We start from the raw sequence: 23,715 nt of genomic DNA on the forward strand, positions 1-23,715 counted from the left end.
CATGAGGTTCGGGAAGAAGGGAAAGCTGAGCCCAAGGTTTATTGGCCCATTTGAAGTGTTGAGGCGAGTTGGGGAGGCTGCTTATGAGCTTGCTTTACCTCCCAGTCCATCAGAAGTTCATTCGGTCTTCCATGTGTCTATGCTCTGGAGGTATCATACCGACATGTCGCACGTACTAGATTACAACAAAGTTCAACTAGATGAGAATTTGGGTTATAAAGAGGAGCTAGTTACTATTGTTGACAAGTAGGTTCGCCGGTTGTGGTCTAAGAGGATTGTTGCGGTGAAGGTCAAGTGGAGCAGTCAACCAGTCGTGGAAGTGACTTGGAAGTGCTTTTACTAATTTATGACCCGTAGGGATGGTTGGTTTAGGTTTGGAATGGTTTGGGTTGAAATCGCAACACTTAGTTCCTTAACAGTAGCCTATAATAGTTAAGTTTGACTTGAGTAAACGACCTCGGAACTAGGATTTGACGGTCCTAATAGGTTTGTATGATGATTTTGTACTTGGACATATGTTTGGATAGGGTTTTGGATGACCCAAGAGCGTTTCGACACTTAATATTGAAAGTTGGCGCATTGAAGTTTTCCCAAGTTCTTTAAGTTTGGTTTGGAGTAGACTTTGGTGTTATCGAGGTTCGTTTGGAATTCTGAGCCTGGAAGTAGTTCCATATGGTGATTTATGACTTACACACAAAATTTAGCATCATTCTGAGTTGATTTGATAGGAATCAGATGCGCGAAAGTAGTTTTAGAATCTTTTGATTTTCAGCATTTAATTCATGCGTTTTAGCATCCGATTCGTGATTCTAGATGTTATTTTAGTGTTTCGATCATGCAAGAAAGTTCATATGATGTTTTTAGACTTGTGTGGATGTTTGGTGTGGATCCCCGAGGGATCGGCTGAGTTTCGAACGCGTTCGGATGGGTGGAAGGACATTAATTTTCTGGATTATTTTGCTGGGGCCTCAGGTATTGCAAATGCAAAGTTTTGTTCACATTTTTGAGGAACCTTTTGCATTTTCAAAGTTGGTAAGGCACTGAGGCTTTCACATTTGCGAAGATCTTACCGCTTTTGCAAACCTGCTCCTCTTCGCATTTGCGACCATGGCAGAGATGGCCAGCCCTTGCATTTGCGATAATTTTGTCGCATTTTCGACCTTCGCATTTGCGAACAAGATGTCGCAAATCATTTGCAACTGGTGCAAAAGTTTTTTATTATGGGACTTAGTTTTATTTCCCTTATTTCCCACTTGGTCTTAGGCGATTTTGAGAGAATTTTGTGAAGGGATTTCATCAACATCAAGAGGTAAGTGATTGTCAAGACCCAAATCCTAACCTGTCGTGATGGCACCTATCATTGTATTAAGCAAGCCGACATTTACGAAAAACTCCAACACTTTAACAAAAATGGATTTTAAAGCAGTTTAAATAGAAACTTCACAAAAATATGATAAAAAGATCCAAACACACACAGAAAACTCCCAAATCGGGGTATCACAGAGTACATGAGCATCTATGTGTCACAAGTCTGGGGTACACTGTCTAAGATAGTCTGAAACTAGATACAATGAAAGGAAAGATAGGAAAGGAGAAAACAAGGACTGTGAACGTCGGGCAGCTACCTCGAAGTCTCCCAAGGATCAACTGTGCAGAATATCAAAACCCGCCGTGTCCTGAAACACCTGGATCTGCACATGAAGTGCAGGATGTAGCATGAGTACAACCAACTCAGTAAGTAACAATACTAAATAAATAACTGAAAGTAGCGACGAGATCTACAATTATAGTTCAATTTCAGTAATTTCAACATAGGAAAATAGGCATTCTTCCAAGTTCAACAATTTAGGCCAAATCAGTTACCTCATATCGAATTCAAGTAAACAGAATATAGCCACTTTCAGAAAACTTTCAGACAATGATATATGGTAGCTAAGTGCAACAATAATAAAATCAAGAGCCTTTCAGAGCAACAGTCACTCAATCTTTCTCAATAGCTCAACACTCGGCACTCAGCACTCCCACTCAATAGGTACTTGCACTCGCTGGGGGTGTGTACAGACTCCCGAGGGCTCCTATAGCCCAAGTGTTATAATCCGCATGGACAACTCACGTGCTACACGGACAACTCACATGTTGCATGGACAACTCACGTGCTATAATATCAATATCTGGATCTGTACGGACAACTCATGTGCTATAGTATCAATATCTGGATCCGCACGGACAACTCGCGTGCTGCACAAACAACTCATATGCTATAGTATCAATATCCTCACAATCGGGCTCTCGGCCTCACTCAGTCATCAACCTCTCCAGTCTCTCAGGCTCTTAGTAACCATAGAAATCAGCCCAAAACCGAAATGATATAATATATTAACAAGGAACAATAGAGACTGAGGTATGATATGCAAATAAAACTGTGACTCGGTACAAGTAGCAATTAGAAGGTAATTCAATAGGTATCACAGCCTTAATGGGTCCCTACAATTCCAACACATAACCTAAACATAATTTCTAACATAATTTGTAGTCAAATTTCTATAAGACATGGAGAGTACATAGCTACCAACAGTTATTAAACTTCACAGTTCCATGGAATGGACCAAGTCACAATTCCTACGGTGCACGCCCGCCAACTAGCATGTGTGTCACCTCCAAACCAATCACAAGACACATAATATAGGGTTTCATACCCTTATAACCAGATTTAGAACTGTTACTTACCTCAATCCGAGCCAAATATCTACTCCAATACACCTTTGCCTCGCAAATTGGCCTCCAAATGCCTCGAATCTAGCCACAAATAATTCGATACAATCAACGCTAAAGGAATCAATTCCATAAGAAAATACTAAGCTTTAAGTCAAAAGTCAAAAACTCAACTCCAAAGTCGGCCACTAGGCCCACATCTCGTAATCGAGTAAAAATCACAAATTCGAAAACTCATTCGACCACGAGTCGACCCATACCAACATTACTTAGATCCGATATCAAAATCTCACTCAAAACCTCAAAATTCTAGTCTAAGAACTTTTCTTCATTTTCTCCCATTTTCCACCCCAAATCACAAATTTAATGATAGAATCAAAGGTATAATCATAGAAATTAACCAAAACTAGATAGGATTCACTTACCCCAAACACCCACGTGAAAATCTCTTCAAAAATTGCCTTCTACCAAGCTCCCAAATTAATTTTGTGGTATGATCTCAAAACCCTCGTTTTTGAAACTTATAATCTGCCCAGCTAAGTCTTCATCATGATCGCGGAACAACCCATGCGATCGTGAAGAATAATTTTGCTGCCCCATGAATTAACCTTATGCGAACGCGGCAACCTCCACGCTAATGTGATGCACTGGGCCTCTGCCTTACATGATCGCGAACGACCTCATGCATTTGTGATGAACAAAATGCGTGGCCCAACTCCTGCCTCAAAAATACTACGCGAACGCGACCCTGGCCATGCGTTCGCAATTCACAGTCTCTCACAACTATGTGATCACCGCCTCCTTCTCGCGAATACATAGAACAAATTACTCTTCTACTCAGCTAAGCCTACGCGATCGCTGATCATCCTACGCGATCGCGTATGAGGAAACCAGTAACGAAAACCAGCAGTCTTAAGCGGAAATGCCAAGTCCAAAATAAATCTGTTAACCACCTGAAACTCACCTGAGGCCCCCATGACCTCAACCAAACATACCAACAAGTTCCAAAACATCATACGAACTTAGTCAAACCCTCAAATCAGCTCAAACAACATCAAAAACATGAATCACACATGGATTCATGCCTAATGAACTTTGAAACTTTCAGTTTCTACAAACGATGCCAAAACTTATCAAATCACGTTCGATTGACCCCAAATTTTGCATACAAGTCACAAATGACACCACGGACCTATTTCAACTTCCAAAATTGGAATCCAACCCCGATATCGAAAAGTTCACTCACGGTCAAACTTCCCAAAAATTTAACTTTCGCCATTTCAAGACTAATTCCACTACGGACCTCCAAATCACAATCCAGACACGCTCCTAAGTACAAGATCACCCATCGGAGCTAGCAGAACCATCAAAACTCCATTCTAGAATCGTTTACATATAAGTCAATATCCGATCAACTTTTTCCAATATAAGTTTTCAATTATAAGACTAAGTGTCTCAACTCATTTCGAAATCCTTCTGGACCCGAACCGACTAACCAGGTAAGTCATAAAATAATAGTAAAGCACAAAATGATCAGTAAATACGGGAACATGACTATAACTCTCGAAATAATCGGCTGGGTCGTCACAGTGATCCCTATCAATTCTTTATCTAAATACTCAAATCATAGGTAGATTTAACATGGAAAATGGTGAAATTAATGGGGTTTTGAGAAAAGCCTAGGGTTTTGGTAAAAAAATAAGTTTGACCACGAAATTGGTTATAAAATTAAGTAAAAATTATATATTTGAGTTCGTAAGGCTATGTGTGACATTTATCTTCGAAACCTTTTGGAAACCGGGCATGTGGGCCTGAGTATATTCCAATTTGGGTTGGTAATTACTCTAATAGCTAAATTATGAACTTTTAAGTAAATATTGATTAAACTATATAATATTTGACTAGTTTTGGATTGTTCAACATCAACTTGGGGCTTTTAGAGCAGATTAGTGGACCGGAAGTGAACTTGGAAATGAGGTAAGTCTCTTGCCTAACCTTGTAAGAGGTAACTCATCCCCTAAGGTGTATCTTTGTTGTGTATTACTTGTGTGGGGAGCTACGTATGCATGAGGTGACGAGAGTCCGTGCGTAGCTATATTCCATGATATGTCTAGGTAGACATAGATCCACATCATGCTTTTAATTGTACTGTTGTGTTTATCATGCGTATTACCTATCTTGAATCGGGCTGAAACTAGGGATTTTAAAGTTACAATTATCGACTTAGCCTTCTTTCTGTGGTAAATTGAGGAATACTTAATAATTATGAAGATTTCATGTCCTCTCGCGTCAAAATTACTTCCGCGAGCGAGGTAAACTTTCTATTCTAGTGGAATCGGATTGTTTGCATCGGCAGTATAGTAATACCACTCTTATGGATCGGTCCAATTGCCTCGGCAGTATGGTAACACCACTCCTATGGGATCGGGCCATTCACCTCGGTAGTATGGTAATACCACTCTTATGGGATCGGGTCGTTAGCCTCAGCAGAATGATGATAACACTATTCTTTTGGGATCGGGTTGTTCGCTTCTACAGTACTGAGTACCACTATTCTTATAGGATTGGGTCGTTCGCCTCGACAACTTTGTGCTTAATAATCGAAACGGGTTCCAATTTGGATACAATTGAGTTAGGGTCTTCATGTCCAGTTATGAGATGCTAGTGATGTGTTACGGACTCCCGTGTATTTATTGTAGTTGCTTTTATTCATCTCATTGATACCTGTTATATGTTCACCATATCTACTTTATGCCCTTTCATTATTATTATTGACCTATAGTAAGTGTTAAGTCGACCCCTCCTCACTATCTCTTCGAGATTAGACTAGATACTTACTAGGTACGCGTTGTTCTTCATACTCACATTACATTTTTGCACTGATGTGCAAGTACTGAGACAGGTTCCACCAGTGGTCACGCGGGCGCGTAGCCGATTATCTACGGAGACTTAGGGGTGAGCTGCTTGCCTTGCTGCTATCCGCAACACCAGAGTCTCCTTCTATCTTATTTACTATTCCTGTCTATTGATAAGTTGGTAAGTATTTTACCAACTTATCTCTTCTTGATACTTAGGTTTTTGTATGATTTTGTTGAGAAACTAAGACATTTATTGAGGTTTATTGGCATATTTTAGGTATCAAGTAATTAAGAGAAGAAACGGAAGAAACCAAGTAAAAACGTGTGAAATTGAGGAAAAATGACTGCTGCCAGATAATGCTCTTCGCGATGGTGAACACTGACAAGCAAACGTAGAAGGCTAGGAAATAATACATCGCGAACGCAGGGCAAATTCTGCGAACGTGAAGAAGCGGCTGGTCAACTGCTCTCAAGTGCTAACGCATGATCTGGTTTGAGATAGCAGTGCTTTACATTACTCTTCACGATCGCACGCCTATCTTCACAAACATGATTCAAAAATCTAGGCAGAAATCTGGGCAATTCTGAAATTTCACGTTTTTTACTCCAAACCATTTAGTACACGACCTAGCTCATTTGTAAAAGATCTTTAGCATATCTTTGGCTTATTTTCAATCCTTAGACTAGAGAACACAAGTTTTGGAAGCTAGGGTTCTTGCACACACACTTGGTCTTGAAGATTTGAAGCTTTTGGTTGAGAATTTCTTACCCATTTATGTTCATTTCTTCATTTTCTTGCTTTGTATTGTATATCTAAGTGTGTAGTATTTTTTCGAACACTTGAATCTTGTTTATAGTAATATTCGAATTTTGTCACGTCCAATTTCCCCCCCCCCCCATTAGGTATCGTGATAGCACCTAGCCTTAGGAAATAGGTAAGCCTAACGTTAACCGAAACAACAACATTATTTAAATAACATCTAACTATTCGAAATAGAAATTATTACCCCAAAACTGGTAGTACAAGTCATAAGCTTTACAGAGTATTTGCTAGAACACTTCTAAATACAACTGTCTAGAAATAAGAATAAATAGTACCAAAATGAAAACTAGAAGGTGACTCTGAGCCTACGAATGCGGCAGCAGGTTTACCTCGACTCTCCACAGCAACATTCCGCACATCTACTAACGATCAATACCTGGATCTGCACAAAAATGTGCAAAAGTATAGTATGAGTACACCACAGCGGTACCCAGTAAGTATCAAGACTAACCTCCGAAGAGTAGTGACGAGGAGCAGTCGAGACACATACTTCACTAAATGACCTGAACGAAAATAAGTATAGGAACAATAGGGTATGATATCTACATAAAGACTACACGATATGGCTAACAATACAGTAATTGCAATAAGAAAGGAAAACAACAAGTATCTGCGGAATACCATAATAATGACACATAAGAGTGAACGAAAGCACAACCTAAATCCAAAATCACAGCTACAACAAAGACAAGTAATAACTCAACAACTACGATCGCTCTCACATCAGGTTTTAGTCACCGAACTCCACGAGCTATCGAACCTCAGACAAATCACAACTCACGGGTCCCAATACCTGAACTCTAACACTTGGCATCCTGTGCCCTCAGTAACACCTCCTTTTTACCACCCGAAGGGGTAATATAAGGGAGTTTTTCCAATTGAAGTGACATTATTAGAAATGAGATTAATTAATTTACCAGAGTCGCCACTTGGAATAGTTTATTTGGTATCCCAAGTCACCGGTTTATTATAAATTCCAAATCGAGGAAAATTTTATTTTTTTAAAGTCTACAAATTAGAAATTCTAGATAAGGAATTCTGTTAATCCGGGAGAAGGTGTTAGGCATTCCTGGTTTCCGTGGTTCTAGCACGGTCGCTTAGTGATTATTACTTGGCTTAAGTAGTCTAATTAATTATTTTTAGGACCTATGTGCATTTACCTTTTAATGTTGTTAATCACTTGACTTGTTCGTAATTAAATAATTGAGTTACGCGTACGTATACTCTTTTCTTTTGGTGCGTCAAAAATCATGTCACGCGAACGTGTCCACAATTAATAACGCTTTGCTTATTTTATTAAGACAAATTTGGTTGAAGTTGAGCAAAACGCATCCCTCAAGTTATTTTTAGAATTAAAATCACAATATGTTACGCGAACGTATACATAAATGCAATACTACTCTAAATCGAGCCTAAAGAAAACTACAATTATTTTGGGTTATTTTAATACTGGTTTAATATTTATATGAGAGCCACAGGTTATTTAGTGAAAGATGGCACACCTCAATTTTTAGAAGGCTTGGTTAATTAAGGTAATAAAATGAGTTCTTACTTGCAACTATTTTGGACTCAATGTCAAACTATTAATTATAGGTAGAGAAACATGAGGCAGATCTATATTTATTTGAAAGAAACTGGGCCAGCAGTAGGCCCGATGTATTATTAAAGGCAATTACTAAAGGAAAATAAGGCTGATACCCACTGGGCTCAAAATTGAGCCCAGACGTAAGATGAAGGAGGGTGGTAACACAAGGAGCCTGTTGTGGCTTGGCAGCCTGATTTGGGCCATCGCTACACCCAATCGTTTTAAAGACCAAGCTTTAAAGCCTGCTGAAGCTTAAATCACACCAGTTTATGTACACCAAACTTTGCACAAATCCTAAATGAAATACCTAACATAGTGAGCCTCAACTTATTATCATGCATTTTTATAATGACAAAACAAAATTGAACCTAAGGCTATTCATAATTTGCCTTAAACTCAGATATATGGTCATTTCATAAGTGCTAAAATTAGTGATAATTTAAAGCTAACTGTACACGTAGCTACTTGACTTTATAAATTGAATTATTTAACTGCTGAATCAAGGCTAATTATTCTGATGAAGTATCCAATCTGAAGGACAAACACAATGTGGTATGGATTGGGCTCAAAATTGAGCTCTAAAAGTAGTAAAAGCCTAGAAACCACACAAATGGTGATTTCGAACAAAGTTCCTTCATTTGGGCCAACATTAGGCCCAATGATTTCAATAAGGAAACCTGTTATGGTCCTTCTGACCCTCAGCCTTAGGTAAATCAAACTTCACATTAAATGAAGACCAACATTATAACAATTCTAGAAAATCAACATACATGGGCAAACCTGCTATGAGTCTTATTTCACCATCATGTTATAACAATGCTAAATTATCATTGAATAGCTTACTAATCATCCTAATTTCGAATGTATAGTTATTTTAACTATGCTAGCATTCTGACAGTGAGATAAATCTTTTCTACAATTAACTATTCACTTTTGAACATGTATAACATTTGAATAACATACTCTCACAATGAACTAAGTTGAACATCCGTACACTATATATTACAACAACAGATCCAAGATTCTTAAATATGGGGAAAGAAAACTGTACATCCAAGAAAGATATAAGATATCATAGGCAGACAAACAAGAAAAAACTGGAACTGAACACTCTTGGACATTTATTTTAACACCACAAATTTATAACTTCATCTTTATCATTCAAGGGTTCCAGAAGTACCTGGGTACAACAAAGAGTAAAATGAGAAAAATCTCTGAGGGGCAGTAAAAATCAGCAAAGAACTTCAGCTAATATAGCTAGCAGTATATAACAGCAAATACCAGCTCCACATTCAAACCATTTTTTGACTTGCGAAAACAGAAAAATCCCAGAATCTAACACCCAAAATGTCTTCAATATCACAGTACCAGCTTAAGAATATAACCAGAAAAACTGAAACTTTCAAAGAACTTTTAAGGAATTTTCTTAGTGTTTTCAAAAACATTTGACTATAGAAAATGCTAATGATTGTCTATATTCTTAGGGTTCTAAAAAATCTGATTGTGTTTTCAGAGATTTTTGTGAAGAGAATAAGGCTGAATTTGGGTCCAAAAATCAGAATGACAGGACCTACCTATATATAGGCTGCCTAGGGAGGGTATATCTTGGGTATATTCCTTATCCTAAGGAATAAATAGTAATATCCTTTTTACAGCCCTTGGTACAACTGTCCTATATTTCAGCATCTTATATAACAGCTAGGACAGCTGTACATTTTTGATTTTTTAGCCTATGCAAAAAATCCAATTTTAACCTTTAGGTTACTGCCTATTTCTGTTCTATCCTAAACTTTTAGGTTCAATTGAGTCCATAAAGTTTCTATTGATCTACACACTAAGGCAAACAGAAACAAATTCGGCTAAAATCAGTAATTGAATCAGAACAACCAACAAGGCTGACTTAAGCAAATTAAAACATAAACCTAACTTCACAATGCTTTTCAGATTAGCAATTTTAAAATGAGCATAGGCAGACGGGTTTAAACAAACGAACAAAACAAATTGAATAACACTGAACCTAAGCATATTATGCATTAAACAACTATATATATATATATAAACTAAGCATACAATTTCAGTATACTAGAAGATGATTCCAAACAAATAGCACAACAAATAAAAAGAAAGAAATTAACAACTAATCAATAGCAAAAATAAGGTTATTTCAAGATTTAAACTACATGAGTCACTAATTGAAATCGGGTTAATTTAACCCCTAAGAAATTGATTTTTTAAGCAAGTTCAAGAATTGAAAAGGGGACGGCTTCTAACATTGAAGAACAAACACAATTCTGGCAAGGAAACAAAATAAACCTAAAACATGTAACTGAACATAAAGAAAGGAGATGAAGATGACTCTTAGTAAAGGAAAAAGAAAGCAAGAAGGCAAAGAGATTTACCTAAAAAGAAAAGAAAAATCGAAAAAAGGTCTTCAAGCGGCACTGGATTGATGCAGGGGTCAAATTCTCTCCGAAATGACCCAAAATTGATGTTAATCAGTTGTTCTTGAGAACAACTGACTAGCGTGCATTTCAGGCTAATTTGAGCCTTGAAGCTGAGTAGGTTAAGGTCTTCTGCTCAACTTTCTAGCTCCAGATTTAGGGGAATTTGGTGGGGTTTTGGGTCAAGTTGATGGTGGAATGATGAAGAGGGTGAGGTGAGGAGTATGGGGTAGCAATTTGGTTATGTTTGGAGCAGTTGAGGTTTTTGCCAAGATTTTGATCTAAGATTCGAGAAATTTAACAGGGATTAGGGGAAACTGGTTAAGAGATTCATAAAGAGGAGGTGAAAGGGAATCTGGGGTGTTGATTTGGGGTGGATTGAAGTGCCGGAACCACCGTGAGGCGATTCCCGCGGAGCAGCGAGGGAATAAAGGGGCGGCTAGGGTTTGCTTTGAGAGAGAATAGAGATGGAATGAGAGGGGTAATGGGGGGCTGGTTTCCGTTCAGACAGTTATATGGTTAATGAGGGATTAGTTCCTGGCCGTTAGATCATAGAGATCCAACAGTTGTGATTAAGAGGGGACAAAAAGGGGTCATTTTAGACTATAGGGAGATGGACCGGGTAAGGGTTGGTTTGGGCCTTGGTCTGGGTGAGTTTGGGAACGATTTGGCATTAAAGAGTGACCCAATTTCAATTAGAAAGCCCATTTTTCACTTACTTTTTTTCATTCCTTTTTCTTTTCTCTTTTTCTTTTATTTTTTTTAATTAAAGAAAAATCCTAAATTAATCTAAAATATGGAATTAACTAGTTACCTAATTACAAAAATTTTAAAAATCAACTAATCCTAAATTAAAAGTGAAAAAATCAAGAATTTCAAAATAAAAGGAAAAAATGAAGCATTTTTTGTGATTTTCATTTTACAAAACAAATAATTACTGATTCATCCTAAAAATGTAAAAATAAAGCCTAAATGCAATGCATGATATTTTTTATATTTTTCATGATTTAAATAAAAATTAAACATGCACAGAAATACAAACAATTGATAAAATTCTACAAAAATTCCTAAAAATGGCAAATAATAAAACAAAATCTATTTTTTTGGATTCTGTAGGATTAGTTTACATAGGGCAAAAATCACATGCTCACATCTGCCCTTCATTGCTCGGAAACATGAAGGATTTTCGGGCAAAGATAAAATGAGCAATTACGAGGGATTTTTGCCCGTTCGAAACTCCATGAGAAGCATCTTTTGAAAAACCCTGACCGAACCTTGCTTCGGAGATTGCCTACATATCCTTGTCTATAAAGGAATCAAGTCAGTATAGTTCTGGAAGTTTTGGTAGCTGGGACTACCGGAAAACTGTGATTTCATTGTTGTTTCTGTTGTTTCTACTTGCTGAGCTCCTTATTACACCGAAATGAAAAATAAAAAAGCTAAACTAGCTAAGCCTATCAACTAAGTGTTACAAGATTCCTATCTATAAACCTCCTAAAGCTTGATCTTGAGTCTTGGATGGTTCTTACTGAAGACTCTGATCTGAATCTTGATGCTCGTTAGCTGCAACCGCTAGTTCATTCTTCTTCAGCTTTCGGATCAAGGCGAGACGTTCGAAGCTTGTGACTTCAATCAAATTTTGGGTAGTCCGCATCTTTTCTCCACTTCTACACTCAGAGTTCAACTTCTTTTCTTGTTTCTTCCTTTCTTTTATTTGGGTTGAGACCCCTTCTTTTGGTCATCTCAAACGTTGTGCCTCACGATGAAAACCTGTTCAAGCACCAAAGCAAACAAACAAACAAAATTTTTCTGCCCCAATTTTTACTAGAAAAATTTCGTGATTTATTGTAACAAAAATCTAAAATATTTCTTTATTTGAAAGCAATAAAATAAGGATTGTGTATCCTTGGGAAAAAGAGACTAGGGAGGGAGACCTTATGTCTAAAATATAATCAACTAGGGAGTGGAGACTCTATGTTGGAAAAGCGATTAGGGAGTGGAGACCCTATGTCTAAAATAACGTCAACTAGGGATTGAAGACCCTATGTTGGAAAAGCGACTAGGGAGTGGAGACCCTATGTCTAAAAATAAAATCAACTAGGGAGTGGGGACCCTATGTTGGAAAAGCAGACTAGGGAGTGGAGACATTATGTCTAAAATAAACTCAACTAGGGAGTGGAGATCCTTTGTTGGAAAGGCGACTAGGGAGTGGAGACCCTATGTTGGAAAAGTGACTTGGGAGTGGAGACCCTATGTTGGAAAAGCGACTAGGGAGTGGAGACCCTATGTCTAAAATAAAATCAACTAGGGAGTGGAGGTCCTATGATGGAAAAGTGGAGACCCTATGTCTAAAATAAAATCAACTAGGGAGTGAAGACCCTATGTTGGAAAAGCAGACTAGGGAGTGGAGAACCTATGCCTAAAATAAAATCAACTAGGGAGTGAAGACCCTATGTTGGAAAAGCGACTAGGGAGTGGAGACTCTATGTATAAAATAACTTCAACTAGGGAGTGAAGACCCTATGTTGGAAAAGCGAGTAGGGAGTGGAGACCCTATACCTAAAATAAAATCAACTAGGGAGTGGTGACCCTATGTTGGAAAAGCAAACTAGGGAGTGGAGACCCTATGCCTAAAATAAAATCAACTAGGGAGTGGAGACCCTATGTTGGAAAAAACGTAATTAGAGATTGGGGACCCTAGGCTACCATGTTTTTTTTGAATTTTTTCTTCTTTTTTTTATTCCTTCTTTTTCTTTCTTTTTGTTATTTCATAGAATGAGTAAATGCGGGAAAGAATTTTGGAGGGGACTTCCCTCTATGGATTTGTTGCTGCAAAGCTGTTTCTAGCCTGTCATGACCCTAACCCGGACCCGGTCGTGATGACGCCTCTAGTGAAGACAAGGCCAGCCGACACTTCCCATTTTCCAATTATTAACAGTTAAGCATTTAAGAAAAGGTCTAAACATGATAAAATAAATCCAAAATAACCATGATAACATAAATACACGGAAGAACACCCATACACAGCCCTAACCGGGGTGTCACTAGTCATGAGCATTTATAAATCATAATACAAATTTGCGAAGTCAATAAACTAATACAACTATCTGAAAGGAAATAGAAGCGATAAAGGAGTAGAGACACGGGGCTGCGGACGTCAACAGCTACCTCGTAATCTCCGAAAGCCCGCCTGAAACTGGAGGAATTAGCACTCGGGAGTGGAACCAACTATGCCTGAATCTACACACAGGGGTGCAGGGAGTAAAATGAGTACTCCAACTGTGAGTAACAAATGTAATTAATGACTGAAAGTAAGAAAACACGTAAGGCACAAGGCATTCTATAATGAAGCAGTAAAACCATTTAAAAGCAGTAAAACAGTGGAAAGTCAAGTAAATCCTCTTTCAACAAGTAAACAGGTAATTAAGGTAAAGTAAACAACAAATCTGCCCCTCGGGCACAGTATCAATAAATCCGCCCCTCGGGCAACATCTCAGATCAGTACCAGCCCATCGGGCTCAATCTCACATCACAATGGGTTCCTGCGCTCACTGGGGGTGTGCAGACTCCTGGAGGGGCCCCTTATGGCCCAAGCGCAATAACAAGCCATCTCGTGGCATCAAAACTAGACCCACGGTCTCATATCAATCAAGCCACCTCGTGGCGTACATATCTCAGGCCCTCGGCCTCAAATCAGTATCAGTGTTTCCTCACAATGTAGGCCCCTGGCCTTACTCAGTCAAAAATCATCACAAGCCTCTCGGGAAATAGTAAAACAGTGTTTCTCAGCTCAAACATCATTTAAAATATCATTTAAGTTTCAAAAACTGAGTAAACATGGTTGAGTAGTAAAACAATGGAAATTAACATGACTGAGTTCAAGTATGAAGTCAAAACAGTGATGAAATAGTAATAAAAATCCCTGAAGGGTTTAAGTAGTTGGCATGAAGCCCAAATATGGCATTTAGCCCAAATAATGATGATAGCAATTAGTTTTCAGTCAAATACGCGTTAAAATCATCAATCGGGACGGACCAAGTCACAATCCCCAATAGTGCATGACCCACGCTCGTCATCCCGAGGCCCCCGAGACCTCAACCAAAAGCACAAACATAACCCAATACCTTATTCAAACTTGTTCCAATCATCAAAATGCCTCAAACAACATCAAATCTACCAAATCACATCGGATTCAAGCATAAGTTTCTAAAATCTTCCGAAATACGCTTTTGATCAAAAACCCAACCAAACCTCATCCGAATGACCTGAAATTTTACACACACATCCCAAATGACACAACGAAGCTACTGCAACTCTTGGTATTCCATTCCGACCCCCTATATCAAAATCTGGCCTATCAACTGGAAATCGCCAAAATATCAACTTCGCCAATTCAAGCCTAATTCTACTTCGAACCTCCAAAACTCATTCTGATCACGCTCCTAAGCCACAAATTACCTCTCGAAGCTAACCGAACCATCATAACTCACATACAAGCCCTCGAACACATAAGTCAATATCCGGTTGACCTTTTCAACTCAAACTTCCTTAAAAGAGACTAAGTGTCTCAAACTTTACCAAAATCATCCTGGACTCGATCCGACCAACCCGATACCATAAAACACGGATAACGAAAAATAAAGAAGCAGAAATGAGGGAAATGGAGCGGTAACTCATGAGACGACTGACCGGGTCGTCGCATCCTCCCCAACTTAAACAAACATTCATCCTCGAACAAGTCAAGAAACATACCAGAAGCCTCAAACAGGTGAGGATATCTGCTCCGCATCTCCCGCTCGATCTCCCAGGTAGCCTCCTCCACGGGCCGACCTCTCCACCACACTTTTACTAAAGCTATATCATTTGACCTCAACTTTCGAACCCGACGACCCAAAATAGCTATTGGCTCCACATCGTAGGTCAAATCATCATCCAATTGAACCATACTAAAATCCAGAACATGAGACGGATCCTCAATATACTTCCGGAGCATAGAAACATGAAATACCGGATGCGCACTCGACAAGTTGGGCGGCAAATCAAGCTTATAAGCCACCTCCCCAATCCTCCGAAGCACATCAAAAGGCACAATGAACTGAGGACTTAATTTACCTTTCTTCCCAAACCTCATAACACCCTTCATGGGTGAAACCTTCAACAGAACCTTCTCGCCAACCATGTAGGACACATCTCAAACCTTCCTATCAACATAACTCTTTTGCCTCGACTGCACTATACGCATCCTCTCCCGAATCACCTGCACCTTCTCCAAAGCATCCTGAACCAAATCAGTCCGCAATAGCCTAGCCTCGCCGAGCTCGAACCAACCAACTGGAGATCTACACCGCCTCCCATACAAAGCCTCATATGGAGCCATCTGAATACTCGACAAGTAGTTGTTGTTATAAGAAAACTCTACAAGCGGTAAAAACTGATTCCATGACCCTTTGAAATCAATGACACAAGCATGTAACATGTCCTCTAATATCTGAATAGTACGCTCGTACTGCCCGTCCGTCTGAGGATGAAAAGTTGTGCTCAACTCCACCTGAGTACCCAACTCTCTCTGCATAACACTCTAAAACTTCGAAGTAAACTGAGTACCTCTAGCTGAGATGATGAAAACTGGGACACCATGCAAGCAAACAATCTCTCGGATATGGATCCCTGCCAACCGCTCTGAAGAATATGTAGTACACACAGGAATGAAGTGCGCAGACTTGGTCAGCCGATCCACAATCACCCAAATAGCAACAAACTTCTTCAAAGTCCATGGAAGTCTAACAACAAAGTCCATAGTGATCCTCTCCCACTTCCACTCAGGAATATCCATCTACTGTAGCAAACTACCCAGTCTCTGATGCTCATATTTCACTTGCTGACAATTGAGACACCAAGCAACAAATCCCACAATATCTTTCTTTATTCTTCTCCACCAATAATGCTTCCTCAAATCTTGATACATCTTCACGGCACTTGGATGAATGGAATACCGCAAGCTATGGGTCTCCTCCAGAATCAACTCCCGAAGCCCATCGACATTGGGCATACAAATCCGGCCCTACATCCTCAATACCCCATCATCACCAATGGTCACATCTCTGGCATCATCATGTTGAACTCTGTCCCTAAGGACAAGCAAATGCAGATCATCATATTGGCGCTCACTGATGCGCTCATATAAGGAAGACCGAGAAACCATACAAGCCAATACCTGACTAGGCTCCGAAATATCCAACCTCACAAACCGATTGGCCAAGGCCTGAACATCAACTGCAAGAGGTCTCTCCCAAACTGGAATATATACCAAACTCCCCATATTCACTGCCTTTCGGCTCAAAGCATCAGCCACCACATTGGCCTTTCCCGGATGGTACAATATAGTGATATCATAATCCTTAAGCAACTCCAGCCACCTCCGCTGCCTAAAATTGAGATCCTTCTATTTAAACAAGTGCTGGAGGCTACGATGATCAGTAAACACCTCACAAGACACACCATACAGGTAATGCCTCCAAATCTTCAACGCATGAACTATGGCAGCCAACTCCAAATCATGAACGGGGTAGTTCTTCTAATGGGGCTTCAACTGGCGAGAAGCATAAGTAATAACTCTACCCTCCTACATCAACACACAACTAATCCCAACTCTCGAAGCATCACAATACACGGTGTATGGACCTGAAGCTGATGGCAAAACCAACATTGGAGCTGTGGTCAAAGCTGTCTTGAGCTTTTGAAAGCTCTCCTCACACTCATCTGACCATACAAATAAAGCACCCTTCTGAGTCAACTTGGTCAAGGATGATGCGATAGATGAGCATCCCTGAACAAATCGGCGATAATAGCCTGCCAAACCACCTCTATCTTTTTTGGATCAACCTGACTACCCTCGTTGGACACCATGTGCCCCAAGAAAGCCACTGAACTGAGCCAAAACTCACACTTGGAGAATTTTGACTAAAGCTTCTCCTCCCTCAATCTCTGCAACACAACTCTCAAATGCTCCACATGCTCCTCCTGACTACGCGAATATACTAGAATATCATCAATAAAGACTATGACAAACTAGTCAAGATAAGGCCAGAACACACTGTTCATCAAATGCATGAATGCCGCTGGGGCATTAGTCAGCCCAAAAGACATCACCAAGAACTCATAATGACTATATCGGGTCTTGAAAGCCGTTTTAAGGATATCTAAATCCCTGATTTTCAACTGGTGATAACCCAAACGGAGATCAATCTTGGAGAACACCCTCGCTCCCTGAAGCTGGTTGAATAGATCATCAATGCGAGGCAAAGGATATTTGTTATTAATTGTTACCTTGTTCAATTGCATATAATCAATGCACATTCTCATTGTGCCATCCTTTTTCTTATTCACAAACAGAACCGGCACACCCCAAGGTGACACACTAGGCCGAATGAACCCTTATCTAGGAGTTCTTGAAGCTGCTCCTTCAATTCTTTCAACTAAACTGGTGCCATACTATACGGCGGAATAGAAATGGGATGAGTGCCCGGCACTAGGTCAATAGCAAAATCAATATCCCTGTCCGGTGGCATGCCCGACAGGCTACAGGAAACACATCGAGAAAATCCCTCACAACTGGAACAGAATCAATACTGGGAGCCTCAGCTCCGACATCCCTCACAAATGCTAGATATGAAAGACAACCCTTCCCAACCATACTCTAGGCCTTCAAGAAAGAGATCATTCTACTAGGAACATAATCAGTCACACCTTGACACTCGATCCATGGCACACCTGGCATAGCCAAAGTGACTGTCTTAGCATGACAGTCCAGAATAGCACGACATAGAGATAACTAATCCATGCCCAAAATGACATCGAAATCCACCATACACAATAATAAAAGATCCACAAGGGTCTCCAGACCCCCAATAGTCACCACACACGACTGGTACACACGATCTACAACAACAGTATCGCCCACCGGGGTAGATACATGAACAAGTAAAACAAGAAACTCACGGGGCATACCCAAATAATGAGAAAAATACAAGGACACATAAGAAAAGGTGGAATCGGGATCAAATAATACAGAGGAATCTATACAGAAGACTGAAACAATATTTGTAATGACAGCATCTAAAGCAATAACATCGGGTCTACCTGGGTTGGCATAGAAACGGGAATTACTGCCCCCTGATAGACCTCCCCCTCTGGGGCGACCCCTGGCTGACTGACCTCCACCCCTAGCTGGCTGAGCAGGTGGTGGTGAAGAAACTGGCTCCAAAATCGACGACTGACCTCTTTGCTGGGACAAACTAGAAACACGACGAGGACACTACCTCCACATGTGGCCCATCTCACCACACTCATAACAACTCCCAGGTGCTGGAGAAAGGGACTAAAGGGAACCCCTTACACCAGAGTGACTAGTAGATGCACTCGACATAGAAGAGCCTTAAGCTGATGGAGCACGAGATGAACTCTGAGCTGGAAGGGCACTGAGTGATGACTGGCCCTACTGAGATCCATGATACCATGACCCGAATATGTCCCACGATAACCTGGGCGAGCTAGCTGAGCAGACCTAAATGAACGGCCTCTGTCATGATGAAACTGACCCCTCAAAGGAGTACCACTATAGCTGCCAGATCCTCACCTCTCCTCTCGCTACTAGTGACGAAAAGACTCAATCTCACGGGCAATATCCATAACCTCCTCGAAAGTAGCACCAGTCACCTCTCTCTAGTCATGAGAATACAGAGCTGATAAGTAAGACCATCAGCAAACCTCCTAATTCTCTCCCTATCTGTCGGAACCAACCAATTGGCATGACAAGATAACTCGGAGAACCTCAACTCATACTGCAACACGGTCATCTCCCCCTGACGCAACCACTCAAAGTGTCTACACAACTCCTCTCTACGAGACTACGGCACATACTTCTCCAAAAAGAGAACGGAGAACTGCTGTCAGGTAATAGGTGCTGCACCAATAGGCCTACGCCTCTCAAAATCCTCCCACCAAGTAATAGCAGCTTCTGAAAACTGATAGGTGGTAAAAGCGACCCCACTGGTCTCTAGAATACCGGCAGTACAAAGTATCCTCTAACACTTATTCAAAAATCCCTGGGCATCCTCGCCCTCTGCGCTACTGAAGGTCGGAGGCTGCAATCTACCAAATCTCTCCATCCTACGCTGCTCATCCTCCGGCATGATAGGAACCACATAGTCTTGAGCAGCTGTAACCGGCTGGGCTGGATGCGCCCCCGGCGTCTGAAGTCCCTGCATGACCTGCTCAGGTGTGCGAGCGGCGGGAGTCTGATTGCCTCCCCCGGCCTGAGAAGTAACTACGGCTGTAGTGACTGAAGCCGCCTGAGCCAGGCCAGTGCAAACTAATAATATCTGAGCCAAGGCCTCCTGAAGACCAGGAATCATGATGGGCACAACTGGTGCCTGAACTTGTGCTACTGGAGCATCCATAGCTGGAGCCTAATCCTGAGCTGGGGCAGCTGGTGGATCTATAGGTGCTGCCCTCACTGCTCTACCTCTATCACGACTATGCCCACATCATCGGCCTATGGTGGCCACAACTTGTGGCACTGGTGTTCATCCACCCTGTCCGCTAGCGCGTGTCCTCCCCATCTGTGAGAGAATATAATAACAGAAGTTTAGTACTCGGATCAACAAGTTCACACGACAAGAATTTCAAGAATACGAAGTTTTTCCTAAAGGTTCTACATCCTCTCGAGGATAAATATAGACATCTCTGTACCGATCCGCAAGACTCTACTAAACCTGCTCATGACTCGTGAGACCTATGTAACCTAGGCTCTGATACCAACTTGTCATGACTGTAACTCGTACCCGGTCGTGATGGCGCCTCTCATGAAGACAAGGCCAGCCGACACTTCCCATTTTCCAATTATTAACAGTTAAGCATTTAAGAAACAGTCTAGACATAATAAAATAAATTCGAAAACAACAACGATAACATAAATACACAGAAGAACACCCATAAACAGCCCTAACCAGGGTGTCACTAGTCATGAGCATCTATAAGTCATAATACAATTCTGCTAAATCCGTATCTAATACAACTGTCTGAAAGGAAATAGAAGCGATAAAGGAGTAGATACACAGGGCTGCGGACGTTAACAGCTACCTCATAATCTCCAAAAGCCCGCCTGAAGCTGGAGGAATCAGCCTTGGGAGCGGAACCAGTCGCCTAAATCTGTACACAGGGGTGCAGGAAGTAAAGTGAGTACTCCAACTCTGTGAGTAACAAAGGTAAATAACGACTGAAAGTAAGAAAACACGTAAGGCACAAGGCATTCTATAATGAAGCAGTAAAACCATTTAAAAGCAATAAAATAGTGGAAAGTTAAGTAAATCCTCTTTCAACAAGTAAACAAGTAATTGATAGGTAATTAAGGTAAGGTAAACAAATATAAGTTCGCCCCTTGAGCACAGTATCAACAAATTCACCCTTCGGGCAACATCTCAGATCAGTACCAGCCCCTCGAGCTCAATCTCACATCACAATGGGTACCCACACTCACTGAGGGTGTGCAGACTCCTACAGGGGCCCCTTACGGCCCAAGCGCAATAACAAGCCATCTCGTGGCATCAAAACTAGGCCCTCGGCCTCATATCAATCAAGCCACCTTGTGGAGTACATATCTCAGGCCCTCGGCCTCAAATCAGTATCAGTGTTTCCTTATAATGTAGGCCCCTGGCCTTACTCAGTCAAAAATCATCACAAACCTCTCGGACAATAGTAAAACAGTGTTTCTCAGCCCAAACATCATTTAAAATATCATTTAAGTCTAAAAATCTGAGTTAACATGTCGGAGTAGTAAAACAGTGGAAATTAACATGATTGAGTTCAAGTATAAAGTCAAAACAGTGAGGAAATAGTAATAAAAATCCCCGAAGGGTTCAAGTAGTTGACACGAAGCCCAAATATGGCATTCAGCCCAAATAATGATGATAGCAATTAGTTTTCAATCAAATACGCGGTAGAATCATCAATTGGGACGGACCAAGTCACAATCTCCCAATAGTGCACGACCCCACGCTCGTCATCGAGCGTGTGACTCACCTCAATATAACACTACGATGTGTAATCCGGGGTTTCAAACCCTTAGAGCATCATTTACAATCATTACTCACCTCGAACTGGCTAAATCTCTAGCTCGCGATGCCTTTGCCCCTCTAATCGGCCTCTACGCACGTCGAATCTAACCAAAATCAGAATGAGTATGTCAACATATGCTAAGGGAACAAAGCCGAAAACAATCAACAAAGGGCACAAATCCCGAAATTACCAAAATCTGACCCCCGGGCCTATGTCTCGAAAATCAGAAATTTTTACATTAATAAATTCCTCATCTCCCCACGAGTTTATGCATATCAAGAATACAAAAATCAGAGTTCAAATGACCCCTCAAATCCTCATTTTAAGGCCTCTTAAACTCAAGTCCTAATCCCCCATTTTTTTCAATTTAATTCCTTTAATTACAGCCCTAATCCATGAAATACTACCATAGAAATGTGTTTTAGGTCCAAAATCCTTACCTTAATGAATCTCCCTTGATATCCCTCTTCCAAATCGTCCAAAAGCTCTCGAGCCGAAGTTAAAAATGGTGAAATAACCCAAAAATTTGCGAAGGACTCTTTTAATTCATCTGCCCAGGGGTTCCCGCATCTGCGGTCCAAAATCCTCTTCTGCGGTACCGCATTTTCGGTCCACCCTTCGCTTCTGCGGAAATAACTTAACTGACCAAATACCGCATCTGCGGTCCACTCGCCGCATCTGCGACTCCGTAGGTGCGGTCCCTCTACCGCATCTGCAGTTCCTAACTCTACCTCTCCATTTCGTATCTACGTCTCCCCTTCTGCACGTGTGATGCCGCACGTGCGGTCCCCAAACCGCAGGTGCGAAAACAACAGAAGCAGAAAAATCTCAGCAGCTGCAATGACATCTCAACTTCTCCGTTAACCACCGGAAATTATCCCGAGGCCCCCGGGACCTCAACCAAAAGCACAAACATAACCCAATACCTTATTCAAACTTGTTCCAATCATCAAAATGCCTCAAACAACATCAAATCTACCAAATCACATCGGATTCAAGCCTAAGTTTCTAAAATATTCCGAAATACGCTTTTGATCAAAAACCCAACCAAACCCCGTCCGAATGACCTGAAATTTTACACACGCATCCCAAATGACACAACGAAGCTACTGCAACTCTTAGAAATCCATTCCGACCCCTATATCAAAATCTTGCCTATCAACCGGAAATCGCCAAAATATCAACTTCGCCAATTCAAGCCTAATTTTATTTCGAACCTCTAAAACACATTCCGATCATGCTCCTAAGCCAAAAATCACCTCCCGAAGCTAACCGAACCATCGGAACCCACATCCGAGAACTCGAACACATAAGTCAACATCTGGTTGACCTTTCTAACTCAAACTTCCTTAAAAGAGACTAAGTGTCTCAAACCTTACCAAAATCATCCCGGACTCGATGCAACCAACCCGATACTATAAAACACGGATAACAAAGCATAAAGAAGCAAAAATGGGGGATATAGAGCAGTAACTCATGAGACGACTGGCTGGGTTCGTCACATAGCCCTTGCGCAGTTTCTCTTTCTTTGCACCTGCTTCTTGCAAGGATGCTTTGGATTGCACCTATTTCATGTTTTCAAACAAAGAACAATTGTTAGTTTGAAATGGTGGTTGGTTTTGTGGCCTTGATTATTTCAATCACTTGATCTCGGCCTGGTTTCTTTGATGAAGATATCAACTACAGCTACATGTCCCTGAGGACCGATTTCATTTCAGGCCATGGAGAACTTCTGGCTTTTCCAGACATTACCATGATGATTGGTTGGTGGAACTCAACCTTTTCGACTTTATTTTGCTTTCGTAGGCCTTTCCCTTCTGACTTCTTTTTCTTTTTCTTTTTTTTTTATTTTTAACTTCGGTGCATTGGGGAACTTTTGGCTCCTCAAACTTTGCTGCAACGGCTAGCCGCGTCGGACCTAACCTTTTCCAACTTTATTTCACCTTCGTAGGCCTTTCATTTCTGGCTTCTTTCTTCCAACTTTAATTTCAGATCATTTGGGTACCTTGGCTTTTTAAACTTTTTCCGAGATGGTTGGCCACGTGGGACTCAACATTTTCAACTTCATTTGCCTTTATAGGCACTTCAATTTGATTTTCTCCTTCCAAGAGTTTTGATTTCAAAGCATCGGCCGCCATGGCCAGTCGAGGCCGACTTATGCCCCTAACGAGGCTGGGTGCC

Source organism: Nicotiana tabacum, chromosome 8, assembly GCF_000715075.1.
Source record: "Nicotiana tabacum cultivar K326 chromosome 8, ASM71507v2, whole genome shotgun sequence".
In the NCBI taxonomy this organism is placed as follows: Eukaryota; Viridiplantae; Streptophyta; class Magnoliopsida; order Solanales; family Solanaceae; genus Nicotiana; species Nicotiana tabacum.